A 25,961-nucleotide genomic window follows, 5' to 3' on the forward strand; every position below is an offset into this window, starting at 1 on the left:
GCAGCTGCTCTGCTGTAGTGCTTCAGTGAAGATGTTACTATGCCAACAGGAGAGCTTCTCCCTTCCGCATAGTTAATCCACCTCCATGAGAGGTGGTACCTATGTCGATGGCAGAAGGCCTCCTGTAGACATAGGGCTATCTACACCAGGGGTTAAGTCAGTATAACTGCATCGCTCGGGATGTGGATCTTTCACACCCCTAAACGACGTAGTTATACTGACGTATGTTTGTAGTGTCGACCTGGCCTCAGTAACATAGTAATATGCTAGGCTCCCTCCCCCGATACTATTTTATAAAACAACCCATACCTGAAAATCATCTATTGTACACTAACTAGATCTGATTCTAAACTGAGTCCATATTCTCAATGTAACTACAGAATCTAGGTTAACTTCATAACAGCTCCATAAAGTGAATTGATACCATATAAAGTATTGTATTATGCCAACAAACTATTACAACCTATAATTTAAAATATTTCCTTGAAAGTCGCTAAATACAGATTAAATGGTAGATGGTAACAGCTGCATCATTTATCGAATAGATCAAACCAAATATCAATGAACATGCATAGGTATCCTTCATTGTCACTTCCTGCATCCTTGGAAAATAGACAATACTTTTGATTACCTAAGAAACTCTCATGGAAATTTATATTTTTATATATTTCAAATTCTCTATGGAGTAACATAAATCTCTGTCACATTATACTGGGATATGACTATGGAATATAGCCATTGTTGTTGTCCTTTTCTTGATAGAATTATAATTACTTTATGACTCTGAATCTTTTCTTGCAAAAAATGCCCCACCTCTTATCAAGCAAATAAATACAGTAACAAAACCTATTGGTTTATAAAGTACATATCTATGCTTGTAAAATATGTTTTTTTAACAATGGGGGGGATAATAATCATTATGTATTATTATTATTATGTTGTGTCTGAAAACCACAACTGGCTTCAGAAAGTGAACTGATTCAAGTTCTGTAGCAAGTATGCATCCTGATGGAATAGACTCATTAGAAAAAACAGTTAGGGATATTTAAACTATTTTGCTCTTGATTTTGATCAATAGTCAAAAACAGGGCTTACACCAGTGTAAAATCAATATGTGAGATCAGAATGAGGAGTCGACTCATTATTTCTCCAATCAGTCATAGAGACTAATCCTTGGAGGTGCTGAGAACCCTATTGAAGTATGCCCAGGAACACTGCTATGGCTAGCAGCAGTCCTCCGTGACAACCCATAGCAGCTCCATTGGATGCTGAAGGAAGAGACGAGCTAGTGCTCTCTTACCTTCTTCTTCCTCCGCTCATTTTCCTGGCTCTACCTTATATGCTCACCCCCCAATATGCTCCAAAACCCTGCTCACTCTTACTGTCCCCTATAATCCAGCTCATCCCCCTCCTACACACACAGTCAACATCAATGTCCCCAAAATATTTCTTAATCCCCATGCCTTCCCTAGATGCCAAAGATGCACTAAGGCAGGGTGGGAGAGGGCTGAGGAGCAGCTGAAGGGTGAAAGACAACAATGCAGATAGAAAGCACTGGCACTGTCATAACTTCTCATTCTCCCCATTCCCAGTTGCCCTGCCACTTCACTGCCCTTTCCCATCCCAGCTTTCACACTCTAAATTCCTTAAACCTCTCCCCCTCAACCTCTGCCTCCATAGGCCTGTTGTAGCCTGTGTCCCTGCCTCCTCAGGGTCTGTAGCAGTGGAGATGCACGGGAGCATCAGAGAATGGAAATGGCTTGCTTATCTGGCTATCACTTTGCAGAGTTAAATTAAGTTATGTCAAATAAGCAGAGTACCTTTTTTCATGTTGGATTGCAGACATTAAAAAAGTGGCCAATCCCTGAGATAACTATGTGAAAGTATGGAGTTTGCAGTGACCATGGTTCTTTAGGTACAGGAACATCCACAAATTTAGCTTCTCAGGGGAAATGACAAAAGTATATTTTAAAATCATTCCTCTGTGAAAGCTAGTAAATTTTTACCCAAAGAATATTATAGGAAATGCAATTGCCCTTGCAGAGTTACTGTGTTAAATATGAAGATGTTCAAACTGTAAAATAGGGAGACTTTCAGCCTGCTTTCAATGACAAGCTTAGGTACCCCATTACCACAGTACTTCTCAATCTGCAATGTATCTATTTTCATAATACCTTGGTGAGGCAGGACAGTGCTATTATCCCCATGGTACCAATGGGGTACTGAAGCACAGAGAGACTAAGTGACTTGCCCAGGGTTTTACAGAAAGTCTGTAGCTGAGCAGGGAATTGAACCTAATCATTAAACCATCCTTCCTCTCATAATCTCAACACAGATCTACTTGTGGTGTTGCTATTAATGTTTCTATAACCCCAGCTGAAGTGAAATAGTAGACTAGAAAACAGAAGAATCCAAAATAGAGAAAAACAGCAAACACAAGCTGCAAGCTGTAGCATTCATCAAGCACTCCTCAGGAGATAAACAGCATCATGTGAGGTACAGTTGGCTAATGAAAACCAAATGTTAAAAACATATAGAGGTTCCTCACCACATTCTTTCAAAAAATCTGGTACAAAGAGTTGTGAAGTAACCACCATCTGTTGAAACATCTGCTACATCAAGGTCCAATTTTGCATTAATGATCACTGCAGTATCCTCTTTCTTGAAAACACCTACTCTTCCCTCAAAAATACAAATAAATAATATATTTTTAATATTGATATCAGATTTACAAAACATATAGCGCGTCCTTTATTCACCTTCCTACCTTAAAAAAAATCATATCTGCCAGTACTGATCTGAAAAGTAAAGGACGGGTGTTATACTGGGGTGATAATTCCATAAAGTACTTGGCCAAAATAAGCAGCTAGTGAGAAGAGAAATATATGTTTCTCTGCAAACTCCTTCAAACTTTTTAAATCAAGGAAATAGAATAATGTAAGTACTCCAGCATTATATCATTCACTCTAATACAACATCTAGTTGCATATGCTACCAATCATTCAGGGGAAGGATTTTCTTATTCTGATTATATATACTATTTTCCAACATTAATTGCTACTTTATTGCTCGAAGGGGTTAAAGCAAAGGTTTAACTGATCATTCCAATAGCCATTTATAAGGCTCATCATTTAACTTCTTCTTTTGATATGCTGTATAATGCTGACTACAGGGTTTCTTCAATCATTCAGGGATGGAATCAAAGTTCTCTTTTAAAAATTTCAGAAGAAAACAAAAAAGGAAAGTATAACTGCACCCCTTTCAGGTCTTTTGATCCTTTATACCAGGAGGGAGCCTAAATATTCTGAAACTCCTTCTCTTAATTTCATTTGCCAAGTCTCCACTTTTCTTTACAACAAAGAAATTGTCTTAATCAATGACTCATTTTCCGCTTATCTATTTCCCATTTCTTCTGCTGTCGTCTGAGCAGGGTCAAGTGTTGATTTACGTTTTTCCTCCACATATTCTCCCCTGGAGTATCTTCTACCCTAGAGATCCTAATAGAATCCATCTTGTCCTCTGTAGTTTCTCAAGTGAGTAGTTTGTAAAAGTCAGATCTGAAGGTGAATTTATTGTAAAACTTTCTTCCACTCTTCTGGCATTTGCTGTAATAGGATCTTGGGATTCTGGCTTCTGGCCTCTAATTCTTCCTTACTCCTCTGGAGAAATTTCTGTACAGGGAAATTTTTGTCAAATATTTATTTCCATACAGGGCTTTATAATGTTACCTTTACTCGTGTATGTAAAACACATTGATCCTCAGGTGTGCTTGAGGTATAGTTAGTGCACCTGAAAAAAGTGTGTAGTGTAGAGATGGCTTTCTGATACCTTTGTCTCCCCCTTCCTGGGAGATGGCAGGAACAGCCTCTAAGAGTCAGTCATTCAGCCTAGAATCCCCAGAACATATCACACTCTGGCCTTCCTACCAACATGGCCCCAGAATATACTTTACACTGGGAAGACCAGGAATAGGTTGCACAAAGTCAGCTATGCTGGCTTTACAGTGCAAACAGAATCCTCAACTGGCCCCAAAAGAACCTTTATGAATGGAACACCTCAAAGATATGGAACAGGATCTGCGATCTGGACAGCAATATGCACTATGAATTAAATGTATATAATAAAAATACTACATATGGCTTTGAACTAAATACACTGCATATATATTGAAAATAAAATTTAAAAATGAACAATACATTTAAAAACAGCAAATGGTTTATGCTGTCATGAAGCTAGAAAACAATTGTGTCTGCCTTCACCTTAATTATGGGATATTAATCAGTATTATCATATCCTGCAGGGTTTTAATACTGTTACAGCCAAGTTAAGGGAAAAAATGTATATAAAAGGATTTGGGAAATTTGTAGCTCTTGCAATGTGATATTTTGCGTCAAAACTGTTCGGATCAAAACCAGAAAAAAATCCAGGGTATTTATTTTCTTTTGTGGGCAAAAGAGAAAGTCCTGATTAAAACACTATTTTGTTCATTGCTGCAGAAAGATGTTCTTGGTCTCTTGCCACTCACTTCTTTTCTTCCTTCCTAAAAAGAGTGAGTATTCATTTAAAAATAGATGAGACTTAATCCAAAGGAATGAAATATGTTCTAAATTAAGGCTGGAAGCCAATTTTTTCCCCAACTGATTGTGCTGTGCATGGTTCTATAACATATATGGCGATATTTCTGACTACACTGATGCAACAGTATGTTTGAAAGATGAAGTTTCACACTTTATACACAAGTTCTTAGCTTGGCTTTGAGATAAAGTCAGATATGGATTATTAGCTGAATGAAACTTTTTTGATTTAATTGAGATGTGGTGTGTGAAAGCTTTGTGACATGATTTACGTGTCTTGATTAATGTATGAAAAGAAATGTCATCGTCCTAAGACATGAAAAATGTCTAATCTCCTAAGCTTTCTGCTTATTTGTGATTTGGTGAAAAGCTCAGGCCTTAAATAATCAAAAGGAAATTCACTAGTGTGTGCAGCTAACACACCAAGAAATTTGGATAGATGGTAGGATTGCCTGCAAGGGTCAAAAGCAAAGTATTTTTCCTCCTCCATAGCCAATACTATGGGCCTGCTCCGCAGGAGGGATTGGCTGATGTATCTGTAGAGTGGTCGATCCAATGGCCCCGTCCAAGTTCCTCTTACAGTTCCATCCACTTCCTAAGTTATTTCATTCTCCAAACACTCACTGCACACAAGGACACTGGAAGCCCGGCTCTGCATCTCGTTGTGGATTCTTGGCATAATGCCCCACTCTTCTGAAGCAGAACTACATCGGTTTTGCTGTTGTCGAGGTCCTCCATGGGTTAGGCCCCTCCAGGGTTCGTGCATTCATGTCTTAGACAGGTTGCTGTCTGTGTCGTAGGTGCTTCTTCAGCAGATATCCAGATCAATCTTTGCTAAAATATTCTCTGTCATGAACTTCCATTTTAAAATACATGTTCTTAAAGTCCAACACTGCTGATATTTATCATAATACTAGTGGTGTTTCTTTTCCTGCTTAATTTTTGTTAGAAAACCTGTTGTTTAGCCTGGAGTGCAGTACTTACATACATTTTCATAGCACTGACTTTAGATAGCATCTTCAGGCACAGAGATGTGATTTATCCAGGGTGTCAAAGGGTCATAGTCAGCACAGAACCCAGGTCTAGTTCACAGAAGCCAAGTCTGCCTTTCATGCTGTTATGCTGTTTTACACCTCTGTACTCAGTTTTAAACATATACAAAATCCCCACAAAACCTATTTAAACAATATAACTAATGGCATATATCCAGCGTATTATTTATTTTGCCAAGTCTAATATATGTAAAACCTTAAAAAACAACACATTAACCAGGAGTATTAAACTCTGGCCAATTCACCCAGTCCACCTGTAATTCTTCAGTACCACACTCAAACCAGCCCACTCAGGAAAAGCCTACCAGAATACTGGGGTTTTGCAGGAGGCCTAGCAGATCAATAAACTCATGGTCTGGTAGACCAAGGGAAGAAGTGAATCTAAAAGTTGAACATACTCTTTTGAAAATGCTCTGCTGCCAGCTCCCTCTAGTATAACAAGATATGGTAGAGGGATAAGCTCAAGCACTCCAATTGGTTTGAACCGCTGTGGCATATCATCTGAGAGAGGTGATCTTTAAAATAGCCAAATCAGATCATTTAGAACTTTAGAGGTAAAATCAATACCTTGAGCTGAACCAGGAAACTAAGGGTAAGCACTGGATCTGGAGGCGTAATTTCCAGCTCAGGGAGACATACCTGCACTAGCTTTGATCAAGCTAACATACTAAAAATAGCAGTGTAGGTGGGGCTGCATGCTCAGTGGAATGGGCTAGCCACCCTGAGAACAATTTGTCTGAAACACTAGGTACATACTAGAGCATTTGTTGCCACTCCTACATTGAGGATCACTTCACACACTACTGAAAGGCAGCCTCTTCTAATGAGTGCCAAGCAGCACTGCACATCAATTTAGAACATAAAGTGAATGATAACATATCCAACTGAAGCTACAAAAAGAACTTAAAGTAGGCAGAATATAATTACTCCAAACAAAATTGTCTAAGAACACTGGATTTAATACCCCTGCTGTTGTGAAAAGTGCCAGGGATATTAAATTCACTGACTTGAGTGAATTGAAAAGTGACGTTACAGATAAGGTGTATGAAAATGATATACTTTCTAGTAAAAAATAACTCTGGTCAAGTTCTTCTTTATAACTATTCAGAATAAGACTTGTGGTTATGAGAAATGATACTGAAATTGAATTGTCTCAGCCAATCAGAGTGCAGGGATGCCGTGCAATTACTGATTCCTAACTCTACATTTCCCCCTCCCAACTCCATTATAAAATTCCCTGAACTCTTATTGGCTGTGGATGCCTTATTTGCATAATCACTCTCCAGTTATTTCTCAGTAACAATACAGTATGAAAATCCCTACTCTTTGACTGCCTGAGAGCCATCATAGCCAATCCAAGTATGGAGATTTGCATAATAAGTGTGGCTATTTCTTAATCACTATATTGTGAATATTCAAATCTCTCTATGACTGGCTACTATAATCTCCCAACTTTGGCTCCTGAGCTCAGAATGGTCAAGCTGCCTGAACTTGAAAATTTACAAAAGCATAGAGAATAGGGCTTTCAAACTGCAAAAAGGCAAAGTACTAAAGAAAAACTTTTTTAAAAAAACTTTCCGATTAAATTCCCTTCCTCCATCCCTCTGTTCCCACCCTTCCCTTTCTTCACACTGGCTGGGCTGTTGTCCTCACAATCATTGTCATATACTTGTGTCTACAATGAACTAGACTGTGTTCTTGTCTTATTAAGCTAAGCAGAGGAGAAAGTCTCGCCCTCATCCTTTCCTTGCTGCCTTCTCCATCCATTCCTCACTCAGTAGTTGCAGTCAGTGAGACCTACACTACCCTCTGCTTGGGGCTTAGTCTGGTGTAGCGTATAGCCCCTCCTCTTTGGCTATTCCCCTTTGTGAGTGAGAGGGACAGAAGAGATAGGAATGGGCAGAGCATGGCTCTGTCCTCCTCTGCTCCCAGGCCAGAACAGCTGGTCAGGTATAAGACGGAAGTAAGTGTAAACGCTTTCAAGGCCTATAGTAACTTACTGCTCCCTCATTTCTCCATGGTATGAAACATCAGAGGAGAACTGTGATACAGAACAGTGTCTCAGGCACAATGTTTCCTGCGCTGCTGCATCTTACACACACCCCCTTGCTCAGGGAAAGGCAAATTCCATCCCATTATTTGTTTACAAGGGGAGTATCCTACTCCTCCCACAGCTAGGGAGGGAAGAGGGTATAGGTGTGGAAAGAATGGAAGAGGAAGGTGAAAGGGAAATGAGGAAAAAAGAAAAAGGGAGGTAGCGAGTGTGAGAGGAAGAAAGGTTTAAAACAAGTATTTTTACGTTAAAAAAATCAGTTTAACTTTTTGGAGTTTTAATTATTTTAAATCTAAATATTTAATCGGGGAGAAAACTAGTATAACAACATAATGGTGCTTCTCGCTAGCTCAGTGACGAGTTTATATTCTGAACTAGTTTCCTCCTGGGCCTTTAGACTGAAGAGGTTATTCAGCCCAGGATCTGCTTATCATCTTATAAAGAGGAAGTACTTTCAAATTATTAATATAATGGGCCAAGACTTTCAGCTGACATCAGTGGGACTACTCATTTGCAAGAGGATTATTCACATGACTAAGGGTTGCAGACTCAGCCAAATCTGACTGTAAAAAAATATCATCATTTCCAGTCTTGCATAGAGAAGCTACGCTTTGAGTACACAGGAAAATTGAACATCATTCTAATATGTAGAGGGTGGTGCCCCCAGGTCACAGCTGTGCTACTGAGTGCCATAGAAAAAATACATAAAACATATTGGTAAAGCAGGATGAGAAAATCCACATTGCCATTGCTTATGCTGTAACTATTGTGTGGATAAATACAGTAGAGAACTTTTGTTCCCAAGGCTGTCAGGCTAGCAACTTTCATGAGCATGACATTTCAAAAGGAAAAAAAAATGGCGTTTCATTTTTTCACTTATCTTCTCCCCATGGTACAAATTGTCAGAGTTGCCTGGGGTTTTAGCTGACCAACTTCTATTGACTTTAATGACAGAAGCATAGCTAAAACTCTATGCACGCCTATAAAAATTTACCCCATGAGTCGTCCTAATAGTCTCTGCTTAGTTTACTGACAAGAACAAGTTGTTATTACTGTTGTTTCAGCAGAGCCAATAGAATTGTTAAAGAGCAAGTTGAATGGCAGTCTGCCTCACATATCATCAATACAATTATCGGTCAGCTTTTGGATTCCTTTGTAGCGCTTGTGCTGATTAGTGATAGGTACAGCTAAATGACTGGGCAGTTTGGTTTGATCTGGATGAAATTCAGATGTTTATCTGAGCTGTATGCAAACTATCCAAGCCCCTTGGTTCTGCAAAACTGAGCTGGGAATCTTGTGAGAACCAGGTGTCTCAAAAGATTGCCAGTACTTTTTCTTCAGGTCTGGCTGAAAACGCAAGGAGTGAAGAGGTGTATGAACATGGACAATATTTTTAAGAGGTATTCTTCATTACATCTGAAAATAGCTTTGTTTTGATATTTGTATTAATGTTTGGGTCAATTTTCATTTTATCTGAAGATTGCTTGTCCCTAGTAAGTCCATCAGTTGAGGCAGAAAGAACACAGATTGCCCCTGGGAAGATGCCAGGAGTGTAGGAAATCTCCATAGGTTCTGTTACATTCTGGGGTGCAATCCAGATCAGTGAAGAGTTGTCACCCCTTATCCTATAACTCTTAAGTGCCTTAAAGCTTTGCAAATGTAGCTCTCTGCATGAGACACCCACAGCCAGCAACAAGCATCAACTTTATGTCTACGCATTGGGCAGCCCTGGACCAACTCCTGCTTGGCTGGCAAACACATTTTAGAATTATAATTTCAGTGTACGTCCATAACTTTGCATCAGTTCCTTCCAGCTGCATAATGCTATGATATTAATAAGCAGTGAGTCATGAGCTTTTCATTGACACGTTGCATGACACTTTTTGGATAGGTTTCATGACACTGAAGAATTAGGGTACACTTGAACTGGTTATGCCAGGTGCAATTCATTACCAGTTACCTGGGTGTCCCTGGTGCTCTACCCTTGAGCTGTCCTTAATATCACAGGTTTCCCTTATAGAATTTTCTCTAGTAGAATGGGGCAGGCTTCTTGGCAAGCAGATCTTGGGGGGATCTACTGGAGGTGAGCTGCATCTATGCAGAGGCCTGTTTGTATCCATGCCAGCTCTTCACTGCTCATGCTGTCCTGGCTCCATGACAGAAAGTCTGTACTGAAGTCACAATGCCAGGGTCTCTCTTGATATTTACTGCACCTGGAGCCTTCGCCGTGAGGTTCTTCCATGGCACAGAGAATGTGCTGTAAAAATGGCAATATAGTGCCTTCATGACAGGCCGCTGAATGGTGTTTTATAGAGGTGTGTACTGTTTTGCATAAAACCATTGCAGGTGAGCTTGCATAAATGTATGTGCTAACAAGACTTTTAAATAGTTACATTTCAGATCAAATGTGCAGAAAAGTAAATCCATTAACTCATTCATACCAAATGAGCTTTCAGTCTGGATCTAAAATTAGTGGTAATACATTCAAAAGGGAGTTGCTTTCTCTCTGTCTCACTCTGAAATTTGTACTATTTATTCTTGTATCTTCCTGGACAGAAATGATTGAGGTAGGAAAAGTACTGTAAATAGACAACCTTGAAGATCAGATTGCATTTTAAATCAATGATATCTGTCATGGATTTTGTAATGTCAAACAAGGAAGTACTGAACTAAGGACACAAGTACAGTATATAAAGAAAATGAGAATTGACACCTTCAAATGTGTGCTTGCTTTTATAATGATATAGATGTGTGTAGTGCTGTATAGACAAGGTAACAAAGGGAAAAAAGACTTTTCTTTCCTTTTCCTAGGATCTTGCAATCATAAAAGAGAAAGGGATGACAGAGGATTGAATGGGGGTATAGGAAAGAAAACAGACACACACTCAAAGATAATGATATGCACTGTTACATACATATGTTGTCAGTTCCTTATTTTTGTTTTAATTATTTTTTGTTACAACAATATATTGTAATTTCAGAGGACCAAGGCAGGGAAGTTGTCAGAAGTGAATGTCAGCATTGGAAGGCTAACAAAAAGAAAAGGCGACTACCAGGCATAAAGGGCAGCATGATGTTGCCCTTTGGAGAATTCAAGGGGAGTAACAGCAAATGTGTGCTTTCCAACCTTATAACCATATCAATAGAACTACTCCCATGAGTAGGCTAAGCAAGATTTGGCCCCTGCTGCCATTCCTGAATGTCTTGCTTTTTGTATTGGCTCTTTCTAGAATCATTACACTGAGGATGCCCCGCAATTCCCTACTTACTTTTCACATTTCTCCCTGTAACCAATTTGCACCACACTCTCTGTCCCTTTTGTAGGGGAGATAATGGGGATAATGGGGGGTGGATGGAGGGAGCATTTTCCCCTGTCCTCCTCTTTTTTGTGGCCCATGTAAGTGCCACGCAGAATCCCATGCCCTGTACTTGGAGAGGTGAAGAGGCAGTTCTGCCTGTACTCCCACAGAATGTAGGCAGGAGATGGGGCCATGGAGCCTCCCCACCTATACATCAGCCAGCAGCACTGATTGGTTGCACAGTGGACAGTAAGATGCATTCTGCATAGTGGTACCCAAATATGCTGCTTCTACATGCTAAGGGACTCCAGGGAGCTTCCTGCTACTGCCCTAGTGTGTTGCAACAACTCACTGCCTCTTGTTATGGGCTGTGCATGGGCACAATCTAGCCCTCTGAGACTAACCCATTTGTCCCATCTTTAGTCCTTAGCTTCTAATCATTCAGGTCATGTCTATATTTTATACTAAGTATGTCAGGTTGCAACAGCTTTAGATTCTTCTTCCTTTTTAAAAAAATAAATAAAAAAGAAATCTCAGGAAACATTGTTCAAGGGTGGACTTGAAGTTACCAGAGGAAGGAACATTTGACAATTTAGTTCTATAACATAACAGAGCTTATCAAAATCTATTTCTTGTGCTAGAGCCGCCGTTTAATGAGCATACTAACATTTCAGCAGCCATTGTGCACTGAAAAGTGTTTCCAATAATTAAGGATAATTGGCAATCTAGCAATAAAATGAACAGATGATAATGGCTCTGCAGCAGACTTCAGCAGGCTGCTCTTTCAGCATGTGTGGAGTAAGACAGCAGAGGCAAAGGTTTTTAAGTAGCAATCCAAAGTGGTCAACTGCGTCTTGATTGTTATGCACCTACATTTTCAAACTCTGTGCCTCTGCCTCCATCTTTAGTCACTTTGCTAGTTTTCCTAGATTGCCCACAGTATAACATTCCGGGTTAATTAGCAGCCAAATTAGGTCTACATTTAAAGATTATGCAGTGTCACATTTTAAGCTATTAGCTTTTTCTCTAATGTCATCAAACATAAAACAAGTCACTTTCAGCACCCTAACTAACCTGTAATGCCAACTTTTAGTAGGTTCTCAGATGAAATAGTCTTAATACATAATAATGTTGAAAATGTAAGGAATTTTATAGTCTGAACAGCATTTTCCACAGCTTACTGATTTCTTTTATAGTGGAATATGGTAGAAGGGGATGACATTAATTGCACTTTTTATCATGGTAGTGCCCATTAACTGCACAGAATTTCCACTCTATTACCTTGCATTTTCATTCATTTACATCTTGGCTATAAGAGTTGTGTTGTGGGTTGAAGCTAAAATACAAAAGGGACACGTTCAACATCATCTTTACAGTATTTGTTTTTAAACTGATAAATTCACTGACCTGTGAACCTTAATCATGATCTTTAATGTGGCAAAATGGTGCACGTATAAAGAAGCACTTCCTTTTGCTTTACTTTTAAAAACTATGTATATAGGCCTGATTCAGCGCTGTTATACCAACTATACATTGGTATGACTCCATAGAAATCTATGAAGTTACACAAGCCTATCATAAAACTTATGCGTAGTCTTTTCAGTGCATAACAACAGAGCCCAAACCACAACTCACTGAAGTCAATGTGGATTGACTGATTCTAGTGAGCTTTAGATCAGACTCATAGTGTATGTATAAAATACATGGTGGTTTGGGATTATCACATTACTCTTGAGTAAGAAATCTAAAATGTAGTTATGAAGGCCATTTCAAACAAGTGAAAATAAGATCTTTAAACCACACTCATCTTTATTATCTCTATATGTATCTCTATATGTGTTACAGAAAAGTTATTTTAGAACTGCTGAAGAGTTTTAAAAATTTAATTGGAACTATTTTTTATAACCTTCCACATGTAAAGGCAGGTTGATATGCCCTTCCAGTCAAACTGGAAGAGCATATCAAGTGAGGTCCCGCTTTGTTCAGTATCTTCATCAGTGATTTAGATAATGGCATAGAGAATACACTTATAAAGTTTGCAGACGATAACAAGTTGGGAGGGGTTGCAAGTGCTTTGGGGGCTAGGATTAAAATTCAAAACGAGCTGAATAAACTGGAGAAATGGTTTGAAGTAAATCGGATGAAAATCAATCAGGACAAGTGGAAGGAAGGAATAATCAGTTGCACACATACAAAATGGGAAATAACTGCCTATGAAGGAATACCTGCAGAAAGTGATCTAGGGGTCATAGTAGATCACAAGCTAAATATGTAACACAGGTTTGGGGGTCAGGCCCCCTACAATTACAAGACTATGAAATTTCAGATTTAAATAGCTGAAATCATGACATTTACGATTTTTAAATCCTGACCATGAAATTGACCTTGAATTTGGTAGGGTCCTAGCTATCACATACACATAAAATGTTGTTTTTAATATGACCTCAGGGCCTATGAAGGCAAATTCTGAACAGTGTTTTATGACAGTTGTTCAGAAAGTTGGACAGCATAGGATGGTGCAGGACGAGCTACTGACAGATTGTAATTTTTTTTTTGTTTTTTGTTTTTTGAAATATAACACAAATACTAATCATCAAGGAATAATCCAAATGTATCAGATATTATGGTACCGTATATCCTTTTCAGGGAAATGAGAGACAATAAGAGACAACAAGAAATCAATATGTACAACGTTGGTATATTAACAAGACAGAAGTCCTTTAAAATGTATCTCTTTATATCTTTTGGATATAGAATGATGTAATGTTAGCTGTCCACTGTTTAGTTATATTTTCCAGTTTTTACTTTACAGATACTGTATCTCTGAGGTCCAAATCAATTCCAAGTCTGCAGGAATTTTCCTTGGCTGTGTATCTTGCTCTAAAAGCAGGGGTGGGGGACACAAACAAACAACAAAATTCTGTTAGAACTTGCTATTGAACCTTGGTGGTGGGGAGAATGGGATGTCAACTTTCCAGCGGATCATAATTCTTCTCTTCACTGTTAAGAAAAAGTCAACATTCTGATCACTATTTCACATTGCGACACCCTTCCCATGATGTACGTGGCAAAGCTGAGGATGAACTGAAATTTTAGAACCCGCTTGCCCCCAAACAAACAAACAACAAACTACAGATCTCTACAGAGTCCCATTTACTGCAATTGGATGTCTTGTGGGCACAAGGGTCTGCATTTGCACACCCCAATTTGAGATTAAGGTCATATTTTATTGGTGACAGACTATACCCCGTCAAATATAAATGCTACCTGCTGCATAAGTATGGATGATTTTATTATTCAGTTTTCTGTAGTTCTGCTTTTATATCCTGACTTATGCTGCATATAACTAGCTGTGCATAGTAATGAAGCACTGTTCAAGTTGTTAAGGAAAGAACAACTTGACATATATGCACAAATGTTGAGTATTTGCCATGGAAGAAACCACCCGTTTAACATTTTGAAAAAAGCCTGTCTTGAAGATGTTTATGGTAATAAGACTATTGAGATGCCTTTCTCAAGCAGTGCTCCAGGAGGGCAGGAGAGAGTTATTGTGGATATGAGGTGTTCCAGCATCAATGGGTTTGCCGAATGCTTTTTAAGCAGTCTGGATCTAATATAGACTCAAAAACATCAGGGATCTTCATCTACCTCCCTCCCAAGGTTTAGAGGGGAAATACTGTGAGAAAGCAGAGGTACTTCCACACTGCTAGAGCCAAACTCTACTCATGCACTGTCAGTAAAATTAAAATGTCCTCTTCTATTCCTCTCCCCTGCTCTGGAAAGAAATAAAAACTGAATTCCTGGCATTCAGATCCCTCATCTCAGAGAGAATACTCATGAGTAAAATGAGCAGGACTTGTCCCCAGTTTGTAAAGAATTGGTTAACAGAAAAAATCTAAAGGAAAGCTTGGAGATCATTATTATCATTTTTAAGTGATCAGGTCAAATTAATCCTAAAAATTTAGTCTAGAGTTCTAATGTACAATAACATACCCTTGGTAGGATAAGGGGACATTAGAGTAACCAATTTATGCAAAAGCATAAAGTGTAAAATGTCCTTAGTACAGGTAAGAATAAGGCCCTTAATTTAGAAGATTTCAGACATTTTTAGATGAGAAAAAATTTAAAAACTAACCCTAGCATATGTTTGGTTTTCAGAGTGTTTTATTTAAACATATAATTCAAAGTCAAATTTAATTTTACAAACTAAATGTGAAGTGATTAGTTTGTAATGTTCACTAATCTCTTTTGGTAATTTCCCTCATCTTTCAAAAAGGACTTTTACTATGCCGCTTAAATCCGAACAGTCCCATTGAAGCAGTGGCTCTGAAGGAGCTGGTATGGTTTTTTAAAAAAAAATACCTAGATCCCCTAGGTGTTTAGTCAGAGTGAGAAAGTCAGTTCTGCTGTTAATTGTGTCACTGTAAAGATGTGGGGTAGGACATGTAACTGAACTGTCACTTGAAAGGACAGTCTAAGATCTTTTCCATCACTAATGCAAAGACTGTCTTTTCCATCACTAATGCAAAGACTTATCATGCCAGACTGTCTATATCATAGACGTCAAATTTTGTGCAGTTCCACATCTGACTTTTGTGAACATTATTTAATATGAAATTTTGTATATCTGCAAATTCATTGCATATAACCATAATCTTGGGTTTTGTTTTTTTAAAAAACAACCTTGTGTATATCTTGTGCTGATGAAGGGAATTGTTTTGACAGTCCTGGGGAGTTAAGTTCTTTATCTAGAGGACAGAAGCTTCCCAATCACACTGTCCTGCCATCATGACTCAACTCCATTGCTTAATTTGTGCCCGGGCTTGCCAAGGCTGAGCCCCAGAACCTCTAGACTTGGCAGTTCATAGCCCCAGCACTTCTGGGCTTGCTGCATCAGTTATGAATTTTTAAAATTGCTTGAGCCAGGGCACCTCTTTCATTACAAATTAAGCACTACTGAACCCTCATCTGAGAGGGACTTCTCATGGTAAGAGGAGTTGTTCAGTCTCCACTGTCTACCCAGATTTGACCTCTCTTCTAGGTCTGCCAATTAGTGTAGAAGCACAGTAATGAGTTTGTGATATAGGTCTGGAACTGAACCAACTGACCCCGTCTCCTAGAGGGGTCACCAAATATCCATTAGACAGAAAGAACTTTTAATCCCTATCGGTTCAAACTTTGTGTGTACATTGTTAGTTAGCAATGACCTAAAGCATCACTTCCACAATAAATGGCATTCTCAAAAGGTGAATTTATTAAATCAAGTTCTAACCTTTGTGGCACTTACATATGTAGTGTCTTTCTCTCTCTCTGGACACACAGGAAAAAGCTTTCTACACACTGCTGTCAGTCCCCTGGAAAAAAACACTCTATAATCAAGTGCCCTGAATGTGATGGTTACACTTAAATTGTTTGAATTCTGGTTAACATTAGAACAGATATCAAAATATCCAATATTTGTGTATGATGTAAATAAATACAAAACAAAAATACAATGCTTTGCAATATCAGCTCATTTCAATAACTGCAATTATTCAATGTTCTCACTGTCATTGAAGATTATATATAGATACAAGTATATATAAATAATTTCATGTTTGTGGTGGTATGTGTTACAGAAAAAAACTCCTTAATCTTTAAAGATGCAAATATCAAGCATTTTAAATTAGAAATGCCATGGTCCCCAATCTACATGCCATCTTCCCTCTCTCTTGACCCACACATCAAGGTAGTGTCCAAATCTTCCTTCATGACATCTCTATGAATCAGTCCCCTTTCCCCTCTCCACTAAAGAGAGCTAAAACTCTTGTTCAGTCTCCATCACCTCCTACCTTGAATACCACAACTTTCTCTTTGCTCCTTGATACCCATATTGCTCCCTTCCAGTCCAGCTTCTAAGATCATCTTCCTTGTGCATTGCTTTCACTATGTCACCTCCTCTTTAAAGGCCTTCACTTGCTCTCTCACCACATCAAGTTCAAGTTTCTTCTCCTTTCCTTTGAGACCCTTCTCAGTTCTGCTTCTTCCTACTTATCTGTCTTCATATCTCATTGAGTTGCTGTCTGCCCACTTTGCTGTACCAGTGGTAGCAGCCCCAGCTACCCACTTGTCTGCTTTTGACACAAGAGAGTCTTTACATTTGATACATAGAGGGCGTGTCTTGAATTAGGCTATAAAGCCATTAACCTTTCATCCTTCAATTTTCTCTTCAAGACCCACATATACAATGATATAAACAGGACATGGTCATCTGCTAGTGGACAGGCATAGAGCCCGGTGGGGATTGCTGATGTATTTTAGGCATTTTAAATGCTCTAGAACCATCCGGTTATGAAAGTACAGTAGCTAACATTTGCAAATACAGTTTATTATTGCTACCTTCCCTCGCACACCTCTCTTGCCTGGTATATTTGTTACCTCATTGTATCTTGTCTTAAATTAGACTGAAAGCTCTTCTAGGCAGATACCATGACTTTCTCTGAGTTTTGTACAGTACCCAGCACAATAGGACCTCAATCCTGTTTTGGACTCTGGGTGCTACAGTCAAATAAACATACTCACAATGTCATTGCTCACTTGAGTTTAAGGTAAATACTGAACATTAAATTAATGTTGTTTCAAAAAGTAACATTTATTCCAATAATTATATACATAACTTGAAAACAATTCTTCTGGTACAGCAAAGAAGCGCTGAAATTACCAGTTGTTTTTCCTATAGAGCAAATCAATTTTATTTATAAAAAAAATCAATGTTTTCCTGCTAAAGCCATCCCAAGGAGTTTCAGATACACATAAAAGGAAAGGCAGTTACAAATACAATATAAGCCCAATTGAACATTAATATAAAATCCAAATCTACGATAAATGCAGTGCAATGGGGAAAGATATTCACAAGTATATTAGACTTATCTATTTGAATACCTGAAAATGATTACACCAGCAGCCCCATAACCAGAGAGAATCCAGGTTTAAGTATTAGGAAAAACCAGTGGAGAAAAACATTACCTTCACATTTCTCAGTGTGAAAACATGATGGCTAGACTGTAACTTTACTCTGAGCAAAGGGACGCGATCCTTCCCTTTTCTGGTAGAGGAGTAAATTACTGCACTCTTATTCTATCAGGCAGCTTATTCCTTTCTGTGCACCTGGCCAGCTAGATACAGGACTCCTCCCACTCCTCCCATCCCTACTGGCTTGTTTGCAGTTGGGAGTATTTAGTGAGTAGCCATTTGTTCTTCCCTCTGAGGTCAGTCACACAAAGATGCACAAATCTTGGTAGTTATGGGGCTGTTAAGTGGAGATAATCTTTGTAACTGTGAATGAGAGGGGTCATGATCCGTGAGATGAGCTCTCTATTAAGTTGTAGTCCACAATAAAAAACTTCGAGAACCCATCTTAATGGTTTCAGACGTTTCTGAGCAGTTTATACGTGGAGGTGTTGGGGAGGGAGGGAGATTAGCAAGTGGTTCATTTGAGCCTCATCATTTGAGCCTCATCATTATCTTTTAAAATCTAAATTTTAATAGCTTTTAAAAAGAGCATGACGAGGGACAGCACAGGGACAGTTTTACCTGTCTATGTCCCATAGTGAGTGCTTGTTAATTAGTGTTATTAGTTTGTGGTTTCAAGGAATTTATAGTGGTGAAGAAGAAAATTCACAAGGTGCCGTGCAGTGAAGTTATGTCATTTCATGTAATGGAACTTCTTCCTTGATCTGCCACTGTACAGCTTAAAAGTCTGTTTTACAGCCCATAATTTTGAGGGGGGAAAATGAGCATAATTTACAGAACAAAAATGAATTAACTTAGTAAATCTTCCAAAGCCATGAAGGATTCACTTTTGATCACGTCAAAATGATAGGGAGAATTGAGTAACTACAGTTTCAATCACCTAATGTCCTCAAGACCCATATTAACATGCTGAGAGTTAGCTATTAAGACAGATATCTGTAGCTGTATAAATTCTCTGTGAGGAAAAAGTACCTGAAAAAAGAGGAAATTAGTACTGAAATGTTGTAAAATCCTACATTGTTAATGTACCCTGAGGACGGTGTTACAACTGAAGGTTAGATGTACTTATATGAAGCTCCCTATCTCAGAGCTAATGAAGAGATACTGATCGTTTTGCTGCAATGTCTGTGAAATGGTTTAATGACTGCAGATTAATCAGTTTCCAAACCAGTAATCCCCACAGATTGTACACCCCCAAAATCATAACCCCAGACAGGAGAATGGATGTCACAAATAATTTGAAAATAAAGAAACAAAACAAGGGGAGGGAACCCTGACCTCTATATGTCATGCAAGCTGGAAATGTTTACAATGACAGTCTCAACGGAAATAGCTACAGATAGCACTGGATTCAGTGGAGCAGTCACTCAATTGTTATGCCTAGGATTTTAATTTTCTTCTCAGTGTAAAACCGCAATTGAGGAAAAGCATCTGCCACCTCAGATACTTCCTGGGTAGTAAATTTAAATGGATTAATCACTTTTCTTATTCTGAAGTTCTGAAGAAAGATGGGCACTTGTCAATGGGCTGTAGAATCTCTGGTTCATTGATTTTTGGTTGCTGAGGGGTGGGAGCAGGGAATTGGTAGGGCTGTGAAATCATTTAAATAGAAATTTAAAAATAACTCTTTCTTAGACATTCTCCCCACCCATTTTCAGTCCTATCATCAGCAGAAACTGATTGGAATATATTAATAGATACAGTGTGGGCTTGTTAATGAAACATTAGGGTAAGATTTTACTTGATCACTATTAAGTAAGGAACATGACATTGACTTCACACTTGAACCTGATTATCCATCTAAAATTACCTGTTATAACTAGGGCCTGAGCCAAATACCACTGAAGTCAATGGGAGTCTTTCCATTAATATCAATGGGCTTTGGATCACATCCCTAGTACAATGGTTGCCAAACTGTGGTCCATAGTCTCTTGGTGATGTGAAGAACACATGCTGGTAAACCATGGACAGCTGGCTAGTCACATGGTACTGGCTCTTCTCCTTGTTTCAAGCCACTAAATCACATATTTAAAAAAAGGTAAACACACATTCAATACTTCCCTATTGCTACTTTTCTGTGGCAGCAATGACTGCAGCTGACACTGGGATGTAATAAAATCATGACTGTGAGAGAAGGTGGTCTATGAGACAATCCCTCAGTTAAGGTATGTTTAAGCCTCTTTGTTTTCAGTTTAAACCAATTTTTACCAAAAAATTCCCAGGTTTTACAAAAAGTATTAGTTTTTTTCCGATTTTCACTCTACTTTTGTATCATTCAAATATATAAAAATAACTTGTTTTATTAAGAAAATGCAATACATTGCATGAGATATATGTACTATGATAACACATTAGTCTATGTGCATAGGCAAAGTTGCCTGTTGAAGTCAGGCTATGTATTAGTCTAGAAGGTACACACAATAAACAAACAGGCACACATGCAAGCTCTGAAGTGTGTGCACATCTGAATTCACTGATGAATCTCACCCCTACCACGTACACATTTCAAGCTGTTAGCAGATAATGGTTTAAAGATCTGACACACTAAAATGGGAAGAAAATGAAAATCTGTCTCAGAATACATTTCAGAACATAAGGAAGTATTCGAAAGTTTAAAAATATCAAAAACAGGAGAAAAGAATGAAGTTGAGTGTATGCGCTGCAAATGGTGTTGCCCAAATGTAAATATTTATAGGCTAATAGTTCTAAGTCTACAACAGTAAACTGTTTATTCAAATGAAATGTTTTATTTGGGGAGTAGAGATATATTGTTTTATAAACTCAGAGGTGGCGTGTTTTGAGTTCTGTTTTAATTCTGCAGCAAACCACGTTGATGAAGGGAATTCAAAGCGACAGGTTTCAGAGTAGCAGCCGCGTTAGTCTATAGCAGCAAAAAGAACGAGGAATACTTGTGGCACCTTAGAGACTAACAAATTTATTTGGGCATAAGCTTTCGTGGGCTAAAGCCCACTTCATCACATGCATGCTGAATTCTATTTTCCCGTCTTTCTGTCCACCAGAATAAACCCTGATATTTATCACAAAAATTGTTTTTTGAACTGATTTTCACCTGTTTTTGTTGTTGTGTTAACAAACACTGATACATTCCCAGGAAAAATTACATAAAATAAAAACTGAAAATGAAGGGCCTTAGGTATGTCCCACACTCTAAAAAAGGACCCCATAATCTACAGAGAGAGACTGGGTAGTTGAGAATTAGAAAATAATGTTACTTTTTAACATTACAGTAAAGCATCCTTTATTTTTTCAGTCAGGATTGCATGATTTTACATGACTCCTCTAGGGCTTTACTTATCTTTTTTTCAGAGTACATCTTTGCTTCACATTCTTCCTACCCTTTTTTATTATTTATTTTGCATTGTCCCAGAATATATATATATATATGACCATTCATTATTTTCTCAAAATATAACCATTATGTCAAGAGCCACTGATAGCATTTCCATGTAGCTTTTACAGTAAGTCTTTTTTCAGCTTTTTTGTATGCTTGAGCTAAACTTAATCATACTGAATGCTCATAAGCCATTTAAAATAAAAAACTCATCAAGTTTGGCAGTACTGAAATATTATGAGGATAAATAGTTACCTCTGAGAGATTAGTTTTTTTATTTGTATAATGGAGAGAAAGATCACATAGGGTTGGACCATAGACTGTATGGCTGAGCTCAGTTCAGTTCAGTATTCAGCTTCTGACTTGCTTTATTTTACGTGTGCTAGCTTAATTATCCTAATGAGCAATACAAGGTACAGATAAAATGCTGCTTTGACTGTACTTTTCTTTCTTTTTTTTTGAGATACTAACAATGCCATGCAGTTATGATAAAGAACACATTCCATCTGAAGATCTCAAAGCACTTTACAGAAGCTTCGCAACCACTTTGTGAGTTAAATAAGAGATATAAAGGGATGATTTCATACATGAAGCCATATTTAGGTTGGAAGCCATTAGCAGTTTATCAGCTCACAGCTACCTTAACTAAGAAAAGAAACATTTCATAGGCAATTGAAAGTACAGCTGAAATTATTATGGATTTTATCAGGACACTGGTGTCAAGACTTACTGTTACAAACATTGCCATGGGATACAAGCAGTCAGAACTTTCTGTTGTGTCACATCCAAAAGAGAACACCTCCAGTGGCACAATGTCCTCTGTCTCATGCCGTGGTATTGGTAGTGTAGTGACCTAAAGGAAACACTGCACTCTACAGAATTGTCTTTAGGCACTGTCTATAAATTACATAACACATTTTTTGGTGGTTTTCAAGACCAACCCACCCCTTCTAACACAGAAACAAACACAGAAAATTACAGACCCATCCACCCGCTAACACACTATGTAGTTTATGGATAGCCCCGTACCACTTCCTACACCACCTAGGTGCTCCCTGTTTCTCTTCCATGTGCAAAACCGCCCTTGCTCTTCTCAGCTTATTATATCCAATGAGACCACAATGCAAGGTGACATGTTTGTTATCAACACATAGAATACAATTTACAAGTATGAAGGAAGAATAGACCCATCCAGTTACTAATTAGTAAGTGTTAGTGTGTAGAGCAGTATATAGAACAAAGAGGAAGACACAGTCCATATCCTAGCAAGTTCACAGTTTAAGTAAGACAAACTGGACATGACTGATGCATGGAACACACACATAAAACAAATAGATGATTAGATGATGGTCAAATCTCCAAGCAATTGTAGAAGATAATTTTTAACTGCAATTCTTTTCCTGGAAATTTTTGTTGGGATAAAACGGGGCTTTGTAATCAGAAAATATTTTGGATTAAAATCTTCTGACCAGCTCCATATCTTACCATGGTTGATGAACAATGACAACCACCACAGGAGATGTCTGTTTTGAAGTGGAATTTGAATGAGGAGAGATTGGTGGTTTGTCATACAAGGAGATGGAGAGAGTTTTGGGGCAAGGGATTGTATGGAAGAAGACACAGTGATGGGAATGTGAAAAGTTATACCCCTTCCTGCAGAGCTGACAGCTTTAAACATCCCACATACTCTCCCCTACCTCACAGGGGAGAGCTCCGTTAGCCAACTAGGAACCTCCTTTCTAACAAGGCTTTTTTGGGGCCCAACTTGGCTGGGGCAGTATCCAGCTATGAGGCTAGATTTTCAGGTCTTGTGAGTTTGAATGTACATATTGGGTCAACTTGAGTTATTTGGTACATACTTTTTTAAATAAAATTGTTTATGCACAGGATAGGTGCATTGTATATGTCTAAATAGATGCATAACTAAAATAAACACATACATGAAAATAAAAGTGGTGGTGAGGCTGCTTGCTTGACATGATCCCAAGCAGCATAAGGGAGGAAAAATGAACAATGAAAGGTAGCACCTGAAATATGAGACAGAAGGAAAGCCGATGAAAAAATATACAAAGGAGACTGACATGGTCAGAGACATGAGAAAGACATTTGGGTCAGCAGTAAGGATGTGTGACTCAAAGAGGAGCAAGGGGAACTCTGTCCTTTATCTATTTATTATCTCTAAGTAGGGAGTGACTGAGAATCTGAAGGTAATAAGTGTGTTTGGGTCCACAAGGCAACTGCGTTTATGGTAGTGAGGGGCAAAATCAGAGAATATGGTAATACATACATTTTAAAAAGGCTTTTTACAAAATAAAATAATGAAAATGAAATAAGAAGATGGGGAATGGGAAGAAGTATTATAATCCACTAGTGGAAAAAGAAGGCTTGGGGAATCCTTACAGATAGTATAATTTAGACAAAAGAGACTACATGTCCTCTTGTAAAGGAGACTATGGTTTCATGAGAAAATGATCAAAGATGTGAGGTGGAAAAAAATAAAGGCATGGAAATGGAAAAGAGGGAATAATCCAGGCTGGTGGATCTATGACTGACTGGTGAATCTGTGTATTCTCTCACACAAGAGAAAACATGCTAGCTATAGGATCAACAAGAATGCCAAGGCTGCAGTTGAAGGTCTGGTGAGATTCCTCTATCATTCTGTAGCCTGTGAGGGAAGGACTCATTTCACATAGTCTGTGAAAGACTTTCAGCATAGTCTGGCCACTTTGACTATGTAATGGGACTACATTTCAAGTCACATTTTCTCCTAGGGATGCACACCTCTTGTATCAGAAGGAAGTAATTTACTGCAGCCCCCAAAAAGGTTCAGATAACTTCTGCCCACATGTCCAACTAGCTCTGGTAGCCGATATGTGGGGCAGGTGATCAAAGTTTCTGCCAGCTCTCTGATCACTTGCCCAGGATGTCGAGAAGTGGCTGTGCAGTGACTCACAGGACCTGGGCCAAAATCCAGGCAGCCCTAGTAGAGCTATGCTAGGATGTATGGAAGCTTGACTCCTCACTTCTGCAATTCTAGTGTGACTGGTAAGGTTGCCTCCTAGACTGTAAATTCATTGGGCTCTGAGTATCTCTGATTCTATTATCAGGCAGTGTCTAGCCAAATGTACCCTGATTCTGGTACTCTAAGCACTTCTGTAACAAAAATAATAAATAGCAGTAATGACAGTGCTTTGACTCTGAGAAAATACTCTTTTAAGAGCTAAAATATGCTGCTCATTTTAGAGAATTTCTTATACAAATATGGTACCTGTTCTCAGCTAAGTGCAAGATCATAAATACTATAATTCATAAAGCAAAGCAGAGGTTCAGGAAGTTAATACAATGTGTTGATTGCTTTATGAAGTAGTTGCAGGCTTATGAATGTTTAACACTATGCAATTAGTGACTAACGGTGAAAACACCCCCTCCTCAGGACATCAGCAAATCCATGAATTTCAATAAAGTAACCGACTAAGCCAATTAACAAGTGAACACAAAATCAATTACTGCAAAACGAGCTAGAACAAAACAATGACAAATGCCAGTTCTGAAGCAAGATGAGAAAAAACAAAATTAGCATTTCAAACATGTGCAGTAACTTTCCTCACATAGTATATTAATGCGTTTAAAGATCATACATCTCAGAGGCTGGTTTATATTTGCATACAAGACACATTTTAAAAATATGAAATTTTAAAAACAACCCTGCCTACATCTACAGAGCTGTGAACAAGAGCGGTTCACTCCTTTCTGATCTTCTTAAAGTAACACAAGCCATTTCAAATCCATTTGTTTAACCCAAAGAAATGCAACCTACACAAATGTATGATGTATAGGATAAAATCTCTTCCTGGTCTACACATTATTTTGTATTTTCAGTTTATCAAAGCAGCAGCATGAGACTGAAATGTATGGAACTTTCCTTTAAAATATGTGGCATGTGAGAGATCCAAAGGACAAAAGCCCAGATTTTTAAAGAAATTTAGGCATCTAATAATATTTTCAAAAGCATGGAGGTGCCTAAAACTCATTGATTTCAATAGGTGTTAGATGTTAGTCCCTGTGATTTAAAGGAAAGAGCTCCCTTGCTGTCTGAATATCATCTGAATATGGCTCAAAGTTATTTGGTTTTTGTTGAATTCATTTCAGGGGGCAGGTGGCCGTGTTGCCAACTCCCGTGATTTTATTTTCAAAAATGTGTGGTGTTGCTCTTTAAAGGCCCAGCTGTTTTACTAACAGGATTGCATGAGAATCTCAGTTTTCATTTAAAATAGAAAGTTTCTAGCTTTCATGGTTATGCAGAAGAGTTTAAAAACATGATCTCAATACACCATAAATGCTAGGAAACCAGAAGGCAAACAAAAAGAGCATAATATTTTAAAATCAATTTTAAGACAATCTCTTGATTTTATATGCTTGACTCATCATTTTTGACTACTTGGGTTCACATCATTGAGAGGGTGAGAGGAACATGGGATTCTGAGGCGAAAAGATGAATATTTCTTGCCCTACTAATTAGTTGAGTCTGCTGAGGGCTGTAATACTTCAGTTTGATTGCAGTTGTTGGACTTGGTGAAGAGATGGCTGAGAGGTGTTAGCAGTCTATGATATATAGAATGT

The sequence above is a fragment of the Natator depressus genome, chromosome 2 (genome assembly GCF_965152275.1).
Source record: "Natator depressus isolate rNatDep1 chromosome 2, rNatDep2.hap1, whole genome shotgun sequence".
Lineage (NCBI taxonomy): Eukaryota > Metazoa > Chordata > Testudines > Cheloniidae > Natator > Natator depressus.